Here is a 14,304-nt window from a genome sequence, read left to right on the forward strand (position 1 = left end):
TCCTTCAGGCATTCAGATCTAATGTCCTTACAGGTCATGAAGTCATGGGGTCACAATACAGTGAATCTTAATTGGATCTCGAGAAGAGAATTATCAAAGGCTTGTGGGGGTGAGGGGTGGGGGGAGGTGGAGGTGGGAATCTGCACTCAGTTGACCTGGCCTGATCCTTCTTCTTTAAACTCTGACCGATTCTTCACAAGTAGAGCTTCATAGCTAACCACAAGACAATCAACACATTTTGATTGTTTGCTGAGTTTGGTAAGGAATAGGATTTACAAGGCCTGAAAACCTTTTACGTTGATAATCATTCTCGGATTTTTGGTTTGTAGAAGCAAGTGACTCAACGCAGACTAGTTGCAGAAGACAAAAGAGAGAACACATGAAGAAAATAGCACTTCCACAAAACCATTGTTATTTTTCGTTACAAATCTCATGTTGCCTGATTTCTGGTTCATCGATATACAACTAGTGTTGGCAAAACTATGTCCATCTATCTAAAACTATTTCATCTTTCACTGCTTTGAACTTCGAAACCTACACATATTTTTTGAAGATGGTGAAAATGGGGAAAGTCCATCTCAGTAATTTGACAGTTCTTCCTTGCTTAATTCAGATTTTTTTTTGTGGTCAAAAGAATATCATAAATTTGACATTTAAAAAAAACAAATCTTATTTGGCTGCCTTCGTATGTACCAGTTAGATTCTGTACTAGATCGATTCAGTTGATAACTGTTAGAAGGTTTTGAGTACACTCTCCAATGTGAAGGTACATTCAGAATTGACATTTTCATGCAGTGTGCTGATGCATGCTGCGTTGTTTGAAATGCTGCTTTTCAGTAACTGTTGCACTCACTATCACTACCTGTTCAATTAAATATAGAAGATAGCATAATACTCCTTTAAGTTCTCTCAACTAGCACCTAGAAAAGCTGATTCACTGGCAGTTTACTTAATGGTTTAGTCTTCATTTGATACATCATTGAAGTTGTGTAATTTCTCAGGTGTGCCAAGAATCGAGCCACATTCCCTGAAGATGAACAGGGAACATAATAATTCAGTATCAGTTATTCCCTTAAACTCCATCACATTTGCTGCTGTGTTTGCCTTGGCTGCAGTTCAGAAATAATTCAAAGTGAAGTACTTTGAAATATTTCTCAGCGGTGTGCTAAAACATAATATAAATGCAACACTGCCAGTCTGGTGTGTTTGAACCTTTACAAGTAGGACACAAGGGCGTTGTTTTTACGTCGTGGGAGCTTAGCATTTGAAAACTTAACACATCCCTATGAAATTAATTTGCCATTATTTAAAATGTTTTCAGACCCTTTAAAATAATGGACAAAGAAGTCTCACATAGATATGTCTTACCTTTTATACCAATATTTACGTGTTATTACATAAAGGTTAGAGATTGAGCAGATGCTCATTGTCTGAAGTGAAGACAATGGTCTGGATTTTCTGATGGCCAGACAGTCGTTATTTCCAGTGTAGATAAGAGTTGCTCTTGGGGGACCTGTGGAATCACCATTGTAACACACTCTGAAGGAATTACTCAGGAAATTGAATTTTCCACTGGGAAATTCTCTATGCTTGTAACCCTCTGAAAGTTTTCATTTAAATTGGAGAATTTGAAGAATTCCAATGAAATTAAGTAAATCACTACTCAGAAAAAGGATTAGACCATTAAATACATAATCAAACTCCTAACTAACTATTTAACTGATTTCATACTTCCCTTACACATACCCAACTACATTTCCCTAGATCCCTTCAGACCTTAGATTCAATTTGATACTCCCTGAAGACTTGACTCCTTACCCCCTCCCAGTCACCGGATCCAACTAACTCAACCCTCAGTGGACCCAATCTGACCCACCCTCCACTGGACTTGATTTCTCCCACCCAATCTGAACTATCCTAATCCACGGAATTACTTACCTTTCCAGCTTGCACCCTGGCATCCTACACAACGTACCTGCTTCTCATCTGGCATCCTACCCAACTGAAATCCCAACATTTCCCCAGTCTGTACCCCACTAACCCAGCACCCTAGCCCCTAGCCATTAGACATCCAACTTCTGCAACCCTACCCCTTCCCAGTTGGCACCATGACCAATTACCATCCTACTTACTACCACTCCATCCACTTGGTATCTTACTTGCCTGATCCCTGAACATCCTCCCCTTTTGGAACCCGACCTTCCCAGCACCCTAATGATATACACACTGCTTGACAACAGCTGTCAAAGTTGCTGTTAGCACCTTGTCAGAATACAATAATCATCTAGGACTGTTGTGGCTCATTGTACCTACCACTGATCCAGGAGACTCAGGTTCAAATATCACTTACTCCAAAGGTGTGTTATAGCATCTCTGAACAGGTCAACGAGGAACATATCTCAAGTAGCTGGCTGCTGTGAAAAGGGGACTTGGCTTTCCTTCCTCTGACAGACCTGTGCTGCAGGAGACCTATCAGAATGGACATATGATTCCATATTTCTGAGGGAGCCCTGATCCCAATTTCCTGTCAAAAATGTGGAGCTCTATTCCTTTATTAAAAAAAAGACCAGAATGGCAATCTGTGTGAAAAGGCTATAGCTAAATATGTCAGTGTAAGCACCTTATGAATCTTCATCACAGATAAGGAGATGTGTTGCTGGAAAAGCGCAGCAGGTCAGGCAGCATCCAGGGAACAGGAGAATCGACGTTTCGGGCATAAGCCCTTCTTCAGGAATGAGGAAAGTTTGTCCAGCAGGCTAAGATAAAAGGTAGGGAGGAGGGACTTGGGGGAGGGGCGTCGGAAATGTGATAGGTGGAAAGAGGTCAAGGTGGGGGTGATAGGTCAGACTGGGGTGGGGGCGGAGAGGTCGGGAAGAAGATCTCAGGTTAGGAAGGCAGTGCTGAATTTGATGGATTTGACTGAGACAGGGTGGGGGGAGGGGAAATGAGGAAACTGGTGAAATCCGAGTTCATCCCTTGTGGTTGGAGGGTTCCTAGCCACCAGGACCCACCAGGGCACACCAAGATACACCAGAACATGGTCGCAATGGCCACAAGGCACAGTCAAATCCACACCGCATTCTCCTCTGAAACACCTCTGGGACACCCGGACCAACCAACCCAACCACCCTGTAGCTCAACATTTCAATTCCCCCTCCCACTCCACCAAGGATATGCAGGTCTTTGGACTCCTCCATCGTCAGACCACAACAAAACGACGGTTGGAGGAAGAACGCCTCATCTTCCGGCTAGGAACCCTCCAACCACAAGGGATGAACTCGGATTTCACCAGTTTCCTCATTTCCCCTCCCCCCACCCTGTCTCAGTCAAATCCATCAAATTCAGCACCGCCTTCCTAACCTGAGATCTTCTTCCCGACCTCTCCGCCCCCACCCCAGTCTGACCTATCACCCTCACCTTGACCTCTTTCCACCTATCACATTTCCGACGCCCCTCCCCCAAGTCCCTCCTCCCTACCTTTTATCTTAGCCTGCTGGACAAACTTTCCTCATTCCTGAAGAAGGGCTTATGCCCGAAACGTCGATTCTCCTGTTCCCTGGATGCTGCCTGACCTGCTGCGCTTTTCCAGCAACACATCTCCGGCTCTGATCTCCAGCATCTGCACACCTCACTTTCTCCTTCATCACAGATAATGCAGGCTGGATTAAAATAGTTAAAATACGATCCTGGTGGGGCATCCATTAACCAGATTTGCAAATGCTCCCTAAATGAAGAAACTATTGACGCAATTTCACTTTTGGAACTTTCACCCTAACTCAAAACAGAACCAAAGCAAATTATGCATTAACAAAAAGCAAATGATACCTCATCTAAAAAACTAAATTTCACTTTAAATAGCCAGAACAACAAAGATAAATCTTACACAATTGCATACATCCTTCTTCATGGCTTTACATAGCAACATCATTTCACAATTTGCCGGTCATTATTTGTACAGTTTTTGTCAGGAGTCCTATCCTTGTACAGCTTTCATCAAGTTTCACAGGCACGATTTTCATCAGCAGGACAATTGACAATAAACCCTCTAGTGGTGCAGCTCTCTGGAGACCCTTTTAGTCTGTTTAACCATTTCAAGGAAAACACTCCACTCTTTAGCATCTCCAAGATATTCTTACAGCTTTCCAAGTTGTAAAGCATCTTAGGTTGCTCGCACAGAGCTTCTAATAATTCCTGCATTGTGTGCTGAATGTTTTCTGCCTCCACGTTTCCTTTGTGCCTGACCACATGGCACCTGTATCTTAACCCCATTCTTCTTGTTACTGTTTCTAGGTCAAGATTGCCAGATCACATGGTATTTCTTATTATTCAAGAAAATTGCAATTTATTTGTTTTCTATTGAAGAAAACTATAGATTTTGTTGAAACGCTCTTCAAAACACTTACAGACTTCACAGCTATATTAAAGAAATTAAAGATATTCCTTATTGCCCTTGCTTCCAGATCTTAGGTCATCATATAGTTATGAGGTAGCTCTTGTTTTCTATAAAAATCCTGCAAAGTCTGTGGTCACCATTACTTTCTTGAAACGGGCAAGCTTAACCCATGCATCTCATTCTGCTTCTATTGCATAAGTCCAGTCCCATGAAGAACTTAAAGTTGCATATTTCTTACATCCAAATTCTTGCAGATTTTAGTTCCATTCTTATGCTCTTTGTGCAGCAGGAATTACATAGAACATATAGAGCATAGAACATTACAGGGCAGTACAGGCCCTTCGGCCCTCGATGTTGCGCCGACCTGTCATACCAATCTGAAGCCCATCTAACCTATACTATTCCATGTACGTCCACTGGCACTCACTGCATACAAGTGATCCCATTTGAACTTCTGAGGAATGATCATTTTCCATACAGCTTGCGGCTCTGAGGAGTGAATGACAAAAGCAGAGGCCAATTTTCACCCTTTCCATTTGTGCAGTAGTCCAGAGGTGTGGATTTGCCTGCCTGATCAATTTTCATCGATTTTAAATCACAAGTGAAATGCAGGAGCAATCGACAATTGTAGTAGGGTAAGTCAATAATCCATTTTTGTTATTATTTGGGTGGTGAAGCTAAAAATTTAACTTGGAGTCACTGGTCAAGTGAGAAAATGGGGCAGCTTTGGATCACCTATAGTGAAATCGAGGTGCTACTGCTGGAATGGAATGAAAAATGTGAATAAAATCTATTCCAGAATATTCTCCATACATGTTAACAATGTCGGATCCTAGAAAAACAGGGTAGCCAGGATTAATGCTGCATGCTGCGCTGGGGACACCTGTGAACACATCATTTCTGAGAAGGAGGCTATGCTGGATAGCTTAGCCTTCCATATGAAATCAATAAGGTACTCGAGGAAGCAGAAGATTTCCCTAAATTCATAGCTAAGACCATTTCACATCTATTGCACCTCATCTCTCTTCTCACTCAATGGCACAAAGAGTCTTTATCTGAGGAAGATACACTGGCATTGGAGGCACTCCAGAGAAGGGTCACTCACCTGATACCAGGTTTGGAGGGATTGTCTAATGAGGAGAGGTTGAGTAGATTGGGCCTGTACTCATTGAAATAGAGAAGAATGAGAGGCGACCTTATCGAAACATACAAGATTGTTATAGGACCTGATAGGATAGATGTGGAAATGTTTACAACAAGTGGGCATAGTCTCAGATTATAAGGTTGCACCTTTAAAACAGAGGTGAGGAGGAAGTTCTTCTCTCAAGTGTAATGTATCTGTGAAATTCTTTACAGCAGAGAATGTGTAATTAAGCACATTCAAGGCTGAGCCAGACACATTTTTTTTTTAATCAGTAAGAGAATCAAGGGTGATGGGGAAAAGGCAGGAAAGTGGAGTTGAGGATTATCAGATTAGCCATAATCTCATTGAATTCTAGAACAAGGCTGAATGACTTACGTCTTCTCCAATGTCTCATTGGTATATCAAATCAAGAAAGTATTACAGGTAATATGTTGCAATGAGACTTATTGAAAGTAAGTCATAGAATCCATATAGTGTGGAAGCAGGCTATTTGGCCCACTAAATTCACACCGACCCTCCAAAGAGCTTCCCACTCAGTCTCACCCCCACACTCTATCCCTGCAACCCTGCATTTCCCATGGCTAATCCTGCACATCCCTGCACACCTTGAGCAATTTAGCATGATCAGTCTGCCTAGCCCTGCACATCTTTGGACTGTGGGAGGAAGCTGAAGCATCCAGGGGAAACCCACACAGACACGAGGAGAATGTGCCAACTCCGCACAGACAGTCGCCCAAGGCTTGAACTGAACCCAAGCCCCTGGCACTGTGCAGCAGCACTGCTGACCACTGGCCTGCCATAAGTCTTGATGTGAGTTTTCTAAAATATGTTCCACTGCTACTGTTACAGGCATGGAAGAACCGTCTGACAGTAGCATCAAAGGTCAACAAAACACCAGGACAAATGGCTCTCAGTGTCACTCATACCAACATTTACTGAAGATGTCCCAGAGGATGCATACAACTTGCAGGGTAGCAATCTGCAGTCAGTTTAACTGTGGTAATGGAGAAGCCTCTAGAAATAACTATTTGAGATAGAATTAGTAAGATTCTATTCTTGAAGAAGAGGTAGCATTGATTTCTAGATGGGAAATCATGTTTGACTAACACACTGGAGTTTTCAAAAGGGGTACCAGTAAGGCTTGCTGAGGGTAAAACTGCTGATGTGACATACATGGATTTCCAAAAGATGTTTGATAGCATATCGCACAACAGACTAGTGAAGAAAATTATGGGTCATGGTATAACAGAGACAGAACTAACATTGAAACAGAATTGCCTGAGTGATAGGAAACAGAGAATAATGATGAAGGGCTTATGCCCGAAACATCAACTCTCCTGCTCCTCAGATGCTGCCTTGACCTGCTGTGCTTTTCCAGTGCCACATTTTCAACAGAGAAAAATGGTGAATAGAAATACTACGCAAGGATATAGGAACAAAACAGGAGGCTGGCACTATGTAATGATACTTGCTTGAAAAGCCAAAGCAGCTAAGTTGTAATGAATGGCCTCATTTTGCCCTGTAATACTTCTGTGATTCTGTGATTAATGCAGAGAGTCAGAAAGGTGAAGACAGAAAGTAAACTGAATTGCTGATGATATAGATATTGCAATTTGGATCAATGCCTTTCTGTAGCAAATAGCTAAACTCTGTGAATGCATCGCTGTTGGTTTAAAGCCTCAAGAGGTGGATAGACAATAGACAATAGGTGCAGGAGTAGGCCATTCTGCCCTTCAAGTAAGCACCACCATTCATTATGATCATGGCTGATCATCCTCAATCAGTATCCTGTTCCTGCCTTATCCTCATAACCCTTGATTCCACTATCCTTAAGAGCTCTATCCAACTCTTTCTTGAAAGTATCCAGAGACTTGGCCTCCACAGCCTTCTGGGGCAGAGCATTCCATACACCCACCACTTTCTGGGTGAAGACGTTTCTCCTCAACTCTGTTCGAAGTGGCCTACCGCTTATTTTTAAACTGTGTCCTCTGGTTCGGGACTCACCCATCAGTGGAAACATGCTTCCTGCCTCCAAAGTGTCCAATCCTTTCCTAATCTTATACGTCTCAATCAGATCCCCTCTCAGCCTTCTAAACTCAAGCATATACAAGCTCAGTCGCTCCAATCTTTCAGGGTAAGAAAGTGCCGCCATTCCAGGAATTGACCTCGTAAACTTACGTTGCATTCCCTCAATAGCCAGAATGTCTTTCCTCAAATTTGGAGACCAAACCTGCACACAATATTCCAGGTGCGGTTTCACCAGGGTCCTGTACAGCTGCAGAAGGACCTCTTTGCTTCTATACTCAATTCCTCTTGTTATGAAGGCCAGCATGTATTAGCTTTCTTCACTGCCTGCTGTACTTGCCGCCTACTTGCGGAACGTTTCAGAGAACACCTCTGGGACACCCGGACCAACCAATGCAACCACCCCGTGGCTCAACACTTCAACTCTCCCTCCCACTCCAGCAAGGACATGCAGGTCCTTGGACTCCTCCATTGCCAGACCATAGCAACACGACGGCTGGAGGAAGAGCACCTCATCTTCTGCCTAGGAACCCTCCAACCACAAGGGATGAACTCAGATTTCTCCAGTTTCCTCATTTCCCCTCCCCCCACCATGTCTCAGTCCCAACCCTCGAACTCAGCACCACCTTCCTGACCTGCAATCTTCTTCCTGACCTCTCCGCCCCCACCCCCACTCCAGTCTATCACCCTCACCTTAACCTCCTTCCACCTATCGCATTTCCAACGCCCCTCCTCCAAGTCCCTTCTCCCTACCTTTTATCTTAGCCTGCTGGACACACTTTCCTCATTCCTGAAGAAGGGCTCATGCCCGAAACGTCGATTCTCCTACTCCTTGGATGCTGCCTGACCTGCTGCGCTTTTCCAGCAACACATTTTCAGCTGCTGTACCTGCATGCTTGCTTTCATTGACTGATGTACAAGAACACCTAGATCTCGTTGTACTGCCCCTTTACCTAACTTGACTCCAAATAGGTAGTAATCTGCCTTCCTGTTCTTGCCACCAAAGTGGATAACCACACATTTATCCATATTAAACTGCATCTGCCTTGCATCGGCCCACTCACCTAGCCTGTCCAGGTCACCCTGTATTCTCATAACATCCTCCTCATATTTCACCCTGCCACCCAGCTTTGTGTCATCATCAAATTTGCTAATATTACTTTTCATACCTTCATCTATATCATTAATGTACATTGTAAAAAGCTGCGGTCCCAGCACTGATCCCTGCGGTACCCCACTGGTCACCACCTGCCATTCCGAAAGGGAGCCGTTTATCACTACTCTTTGTTTCCTGTCAGCCAACGAATTTTCAATCCATGTCAGTATTTTGCCCCCAATAGCATGTGCCCTAATTTTGCTCACTAATCTCCTATATGGGACTTTATCAAAGGCTTTCTGAAAGACCAGGTATACTACATCCACTGGATCTCCCTTGTCCATCTTCAGAGCTACATCCTCAAAAAATTCTAGAAGATTAGTCAAGCATGATTTCCCCTTCATAAATCCATGCTGACTCTGACCTATCGTGTTATTGCTATCCAGATGTTTCGTAACTTTGTCCTTTCTAATTGACTCCAGCATTTTTCCCACCACTGAGGTCAGACTAACTGGTCTATAATTCTCTGCTTTCTCTCTCCCACCTTTCTTAAAAAGTGGGACAACATTAGCCACCCTCCAATCTGCAGGAATTGATACTGAATCTATAGAACATTGGAAAATGATCACCAACGCATCCACGATTTCTGGAGCCACCTCCTTCAGTACCCTGGGATGTAGACCATCAGGTCCCGGGGACTTATCAGCCTTCAGACCTAACAGTCTCTCCAACACCATTTCCTGCCTAATATAAATTCCCTTCAGTTCAGGTTCTTCAGCCACTATTACACGAGATTGTTCGTGTCTTCCCCAGTGAGGACAGATCTAAAATACCAATTCAATTCTTCTGCCATTTCTTTGTTCCCCGTAATAAATTCACCCGTTTCTGTCTTCAAGGGCCCAATTTTAGTCTTAACCATTTTCTTTCTTTTCACATACCTAAAAAAAGCCTTTACTATCCTCCTTTATATTTTTGGCCAGTTTACCTTCGTATCTTACTTTTTCTTTGCATATTTCCATTTTAGTTATCCTCTGTTGTTCTTTAAAAGCTTCCCAGTCCTCCGATTTCCCACTCATCTTTGCTATGTTATACTTTTTCCCTTTTGGCTTTATATGGTCCTTAACTTCCCTCATCAGCCACAGCCACCCCTGCCTCCCCTTAGGATCTTTCTTCCTTTTTGGAATGAACTGATCCTGCACCTTCTGCATTATACCCAGAAATACCTGCCATTGTTGCTCCACTGCCATCCCTGCTAGGGTATTGCACCATTGAACTTTGGCCAGCTCCTCCCTCATAGCTCCATAGTTCCCCTTATTCAACTGAAATATTGTCACTTCTGATTCTACCCTCTCCCTTTCAAACTGCAGATTAAAGCTTATTGTATTGTGGTCACTACCTCCTAATGGCTCCTTTACTTCGAGGTCCCTGATCAAATCCAGTTTGTTGCACAACACCAGATCCAGAATTTCTTTCTCCCTGGTAGGCTCCAGCACAAGCTGTTCTAAGAATCCATCTCGGAGGCACTCCACAAACTCCCTTTCTTGGGGTCCAGTACCATCCTGATTCTCCCAGTCTACCTGCATGTTGAAATCCCCCATAACAACTGTAGTAGCATCTTTGCGACAGGCCTTTGGATCTTTTCACTTACTGTGATATATCTGTGCTAAAGGTGACAGATATAGTCAATGGTCATTATATGTGCACGACTCATCAAATTAGTCAAATGATGATACAGAACTCCATATTTAAAAACATATATAATAATGCTGACCAATTGAAAATCCTACATTCTACCTTTAATCTTATTGGGCAAAGTGTTGCATACATTGTAACATTCTAAGAATCCTCCAAAAACCTGGTAAAGTTTTGTGAGAGCCTATGTTACTAACAGATTCAATGAAGATCAGAGAATTGCTGGTACACTGCCCATGATTTTGAGATTATTAATCACTGCTGATGAGGTACTGCTGCTATTCTGGGAGACTTGCGATTTACCCCACATTTGCACTGTTGCTGCACACAGTGGGAGAAGCAGTTCCTCTTTCATTGCTGCGCCTGATTTTTATGATGGTGCCATATATTCTATAGCATGATGTTGAGCATAAAATACATATCAACAGTATTATCTTTCACATTGTTCATTTTGTCAGGAAATATTGATTGAAAAAGTAAGGCAATGTTTTAGACAGTTTGGATTGAGTTTTATAAGTTCCTATTGTGCTCTGCAAAATCATGCGTATAGACTAAATAAACTAAGCATTGTCCTTCATAATGTGATGGATTGTCATGTCATTAAACTAAGAGGTTTCATATGCACTTATAGTAATTTAACCACGTTTTATTTTAAACTAATGTAGTTGAACATTTTGCATGCAATTAGGCATTTAACTAATATATATACTGAACTTTGTACTTAGCACTATGATGAATGTTGAATAAAAAAGATTGCACATGTACATGAGACAATTTAAAGGATTTTTCTTCTACCTGGATTTAGATTCCACACGTTGGACAAATCAGTAAGTAGTCCTTTCTTCACTTGTACAAAATGGAAATTAAACTATCATATTTTCAGTGAATAACGATATATTGTACACAGTTATTTAAGCCAATATTTGTTTTATACTATTATTTTGAGTTTAAAATAACACATTGTAATTGCACAATCGTTCCTAAGGACCTCAAATTATCCAACAATTTTATAGGTTATGTTACATGTGAAACTATTTTGACCAATGTGAATTATATTTTTCAATAGGCATTTAATGGAAACCTAGCCAAAATGTACAACCCTGCTGCACAATGCAGTGTTCTGCAGTGTTCACTCCCTATCCAAAGAAATATATTGATACTTTAACTGGGAAGTATCTCATGCATGCAATTATCATATGAAATTTTGAAGCGGGCTCTATCAGGAGAACACTATATAAAATGTACAATCTACTGTATAACATTCTTGCCTTTTGGTTATTCTCTTTCCACCTCCATCCTCTTTCTACGACATCACCTTATGGTTACATGACATCTGCTATTGGTGTCTGGCAGCCATCTCATAGAATCCCTACAGTGCAGAAGCAGGCCATTCAGCTCATCAAATCCACATCAACCCTCTGAAGAGCATCCCACCCAAACCCACCCCACTACCCTATGCCTGTAACCCTGTATTTCCCATGGCTAACCCGCCTAGTCTGCACATCCCTGGACATTGTGGGCAATTTAGCATGATCAATTCACCTGCACATTATTGGACTGTCGGAATAAACTGGATTATAAAACTTGCAGACTCTGCACAGAAATTCACCTGAGAGTGGACTCAAACCCAGGTCCCTGGTGCTGTGAGGCAGCATTGCTAGCCACAGTGCCATCCCCGTTGAGAAATGTGCAAAGATTAGATTATATTACTAATTAGATTAGATTAGATTACTTAGTGTACAACAAGTCCACAACGACCCACCAAAGCGCAACCCACCCATACCCCTACATGTACCCCTTTTTACCTAACACGGGCAATTTAGCATGGCCAATTCACCTGACCCACACATCTTTGGATTGTGGGAGGAAACCGGAGCACCCGGAGGAAACCCACGCAGACACGGGGAGAACGTGCAAACTCCACACAGTCAGTCGCCTGAGTCGGGAATTGAACCCGGGTCTCTGGCGCTGTGAGGCAGCAGTGCTAACCACTGTGCCACCGTGCCGCCCTGAGGTGTTGCTAATTGAAGTGGTTTGCTGCTTCCCTGTTCTCTGGCTTTCTCACATTTGAAAACCACTGTGAGGCCATTCATAAACAGGAATCAACTACCAGTTGCCTTATGGTGAAATCTGCAGCCTCTTTGGTCTTCTACTGAGCACAGCTTTTTTTAAAAAATCAGAACCTGTTGGTTGGGATATTTTGTAAAACTGTGCAATAACATACAATGTTGAGACATTCAGTAATACTCCTATGTTTTTATACAGTCACTTAAGGTCGGGTTTCCCGCTTTTCTCTCATTGGCGTTTCACTTTGAGCAGTAAAAGATTCATATCTTTACGTTAAATTCTTTCTTCCTATTTTCTCTCTGACATTCCCTTGCCCTTGTCTTGCATTTGTTAAGGAGAGAAGTAGACAATTTAGCTCAGTCTACAAAATTCATGGTAGTTTAAAATGGTTTGATAGGAAATCAGTAGCCCAATGTAAGACTATCAAGTTGGAAATAATACTTTTGTATGGTGTGAATACTGTAAAGGAGGTGCTTTGTGTACAGTACATGAGATGTTGTGATTGTTTGAAATTTGCAAATTAATGTTTTGGGATTTATTGAATATACTTTAATTATTTTTTTAAACACAGTGTGTTTAAAAATCTTTGAATTTGTTTTGTCAGTAAATAGTTTATTCTAACTTAGCTTGATATATTTTGGTGAATAAACATCTGTTTTATTGGTAAAAGAAAACTTGCAACATTGTGTGCTTACTTTTCAGCAAAAGACCACCTTATCAAAACCAAATCGAAACAAAATATGACCTGTCAAGTTAGGTTTTAGTCTGGGATCTGATTGGTAATAACATCACATGGGATTGTAACAATCTGTTCCTATCCATGTATGTCTGTATGCACATTTGGCCAAAAGTGAATAAAATAGGAATGAGGACGAAAGTGATTGATTACAGATTAGATTCCCTACAGTATGGAAACAGGTCCTTTGGCCCAACCAGTCCACACCGACCCTCCAAAGAATAACCCATCCAGACCTATTTCCCCTCTGACTAATGCAACTAACACTATGGGCAACTTAGCATGGCCAATTCACCTGACTTGCGCACCATTGGACTGTGGGAGGAAACCGGAGCAAACCCACACAGACAGTCACCCAAGGCTAGAACAGAACCTGGGACCCTGGTGCTGTGAGGTAGCAGTGCTAACCACTGAGCCACCGTGCCACCCTGTTTTCCTCACTTATTGTGCCTTTTGCTTTCTGGTTATCATATGTTGGAAATAATCACAACAGGCTTGGATAGATCGGGGTGCTTTTTCTTTATTTCTGACTTGCTATATGCTGTCCAGCTAAGATACTTCCATAACAAACATGGGGAATACTGCAGAAGCTCAGGGCGTCTGGCAGCATCTGTGTAGAAAAAAAACAGGGTTAGTGTTCCGGGTCCAGAGTGACCCTTCTTCAGAACTCCTCTGTTCTTCAGGTACTTTTATTTTACCAGAACATTTTCTGTTCTCTCACAGTATAACCCCACAGTCTGCAACCGATTGCACATCCTACAAGTTATTGGTTAAATACTCAAGATTTAGTTTAATGACAAGAGCAAATTAAGGGGAAAAAAAACAGGAGCAAGTGAAGATGAGCCACGATAAGGCGTGAAACGTACAGAGTTTAGAGCTGATTAGAGGACCCTGTTGAAAAATTGCTGAGGTCATAAGAAGTAGATGTTTAAAATTGTTTTAATGATACTAAATGCATTCACGTATCTGAAGAAGCTCAAAGGCAGTCTCTGTCAGTTCCATGGAAATCAATTGGATGAAAGAGAGAACATGATAAACCTAATGGTGTCCAAATTTCTCCTACAGTTCCAAGTGAAAGTCAAGAAGAAGGTAAAAGTCAAATAGAAATTAGAAGTTCGTTAGTCTCACTGTATCCATTAGGAGAGAGTGAC

This window comes from Chiloscyllium plagiosum, unplaced genomic scaffold (assembly GCF_037043375.1).
Source record: "Chiloscyllium plagiosum isolate Xiang-an unplaced genomic scaffold, Cpla_swu_hap1 HiC_scaffold_1, whole genome shotgun sequence".
In the NCBI taxonomy this organism is placed as follows: domain Eukaryota; kingdom Metazoa; phylum Chordata; class Chondrichthyes; order Orectolobiformes; family Hemiscylliidae; genus Chiloscyllium; species Chiloscyllium plagiosum.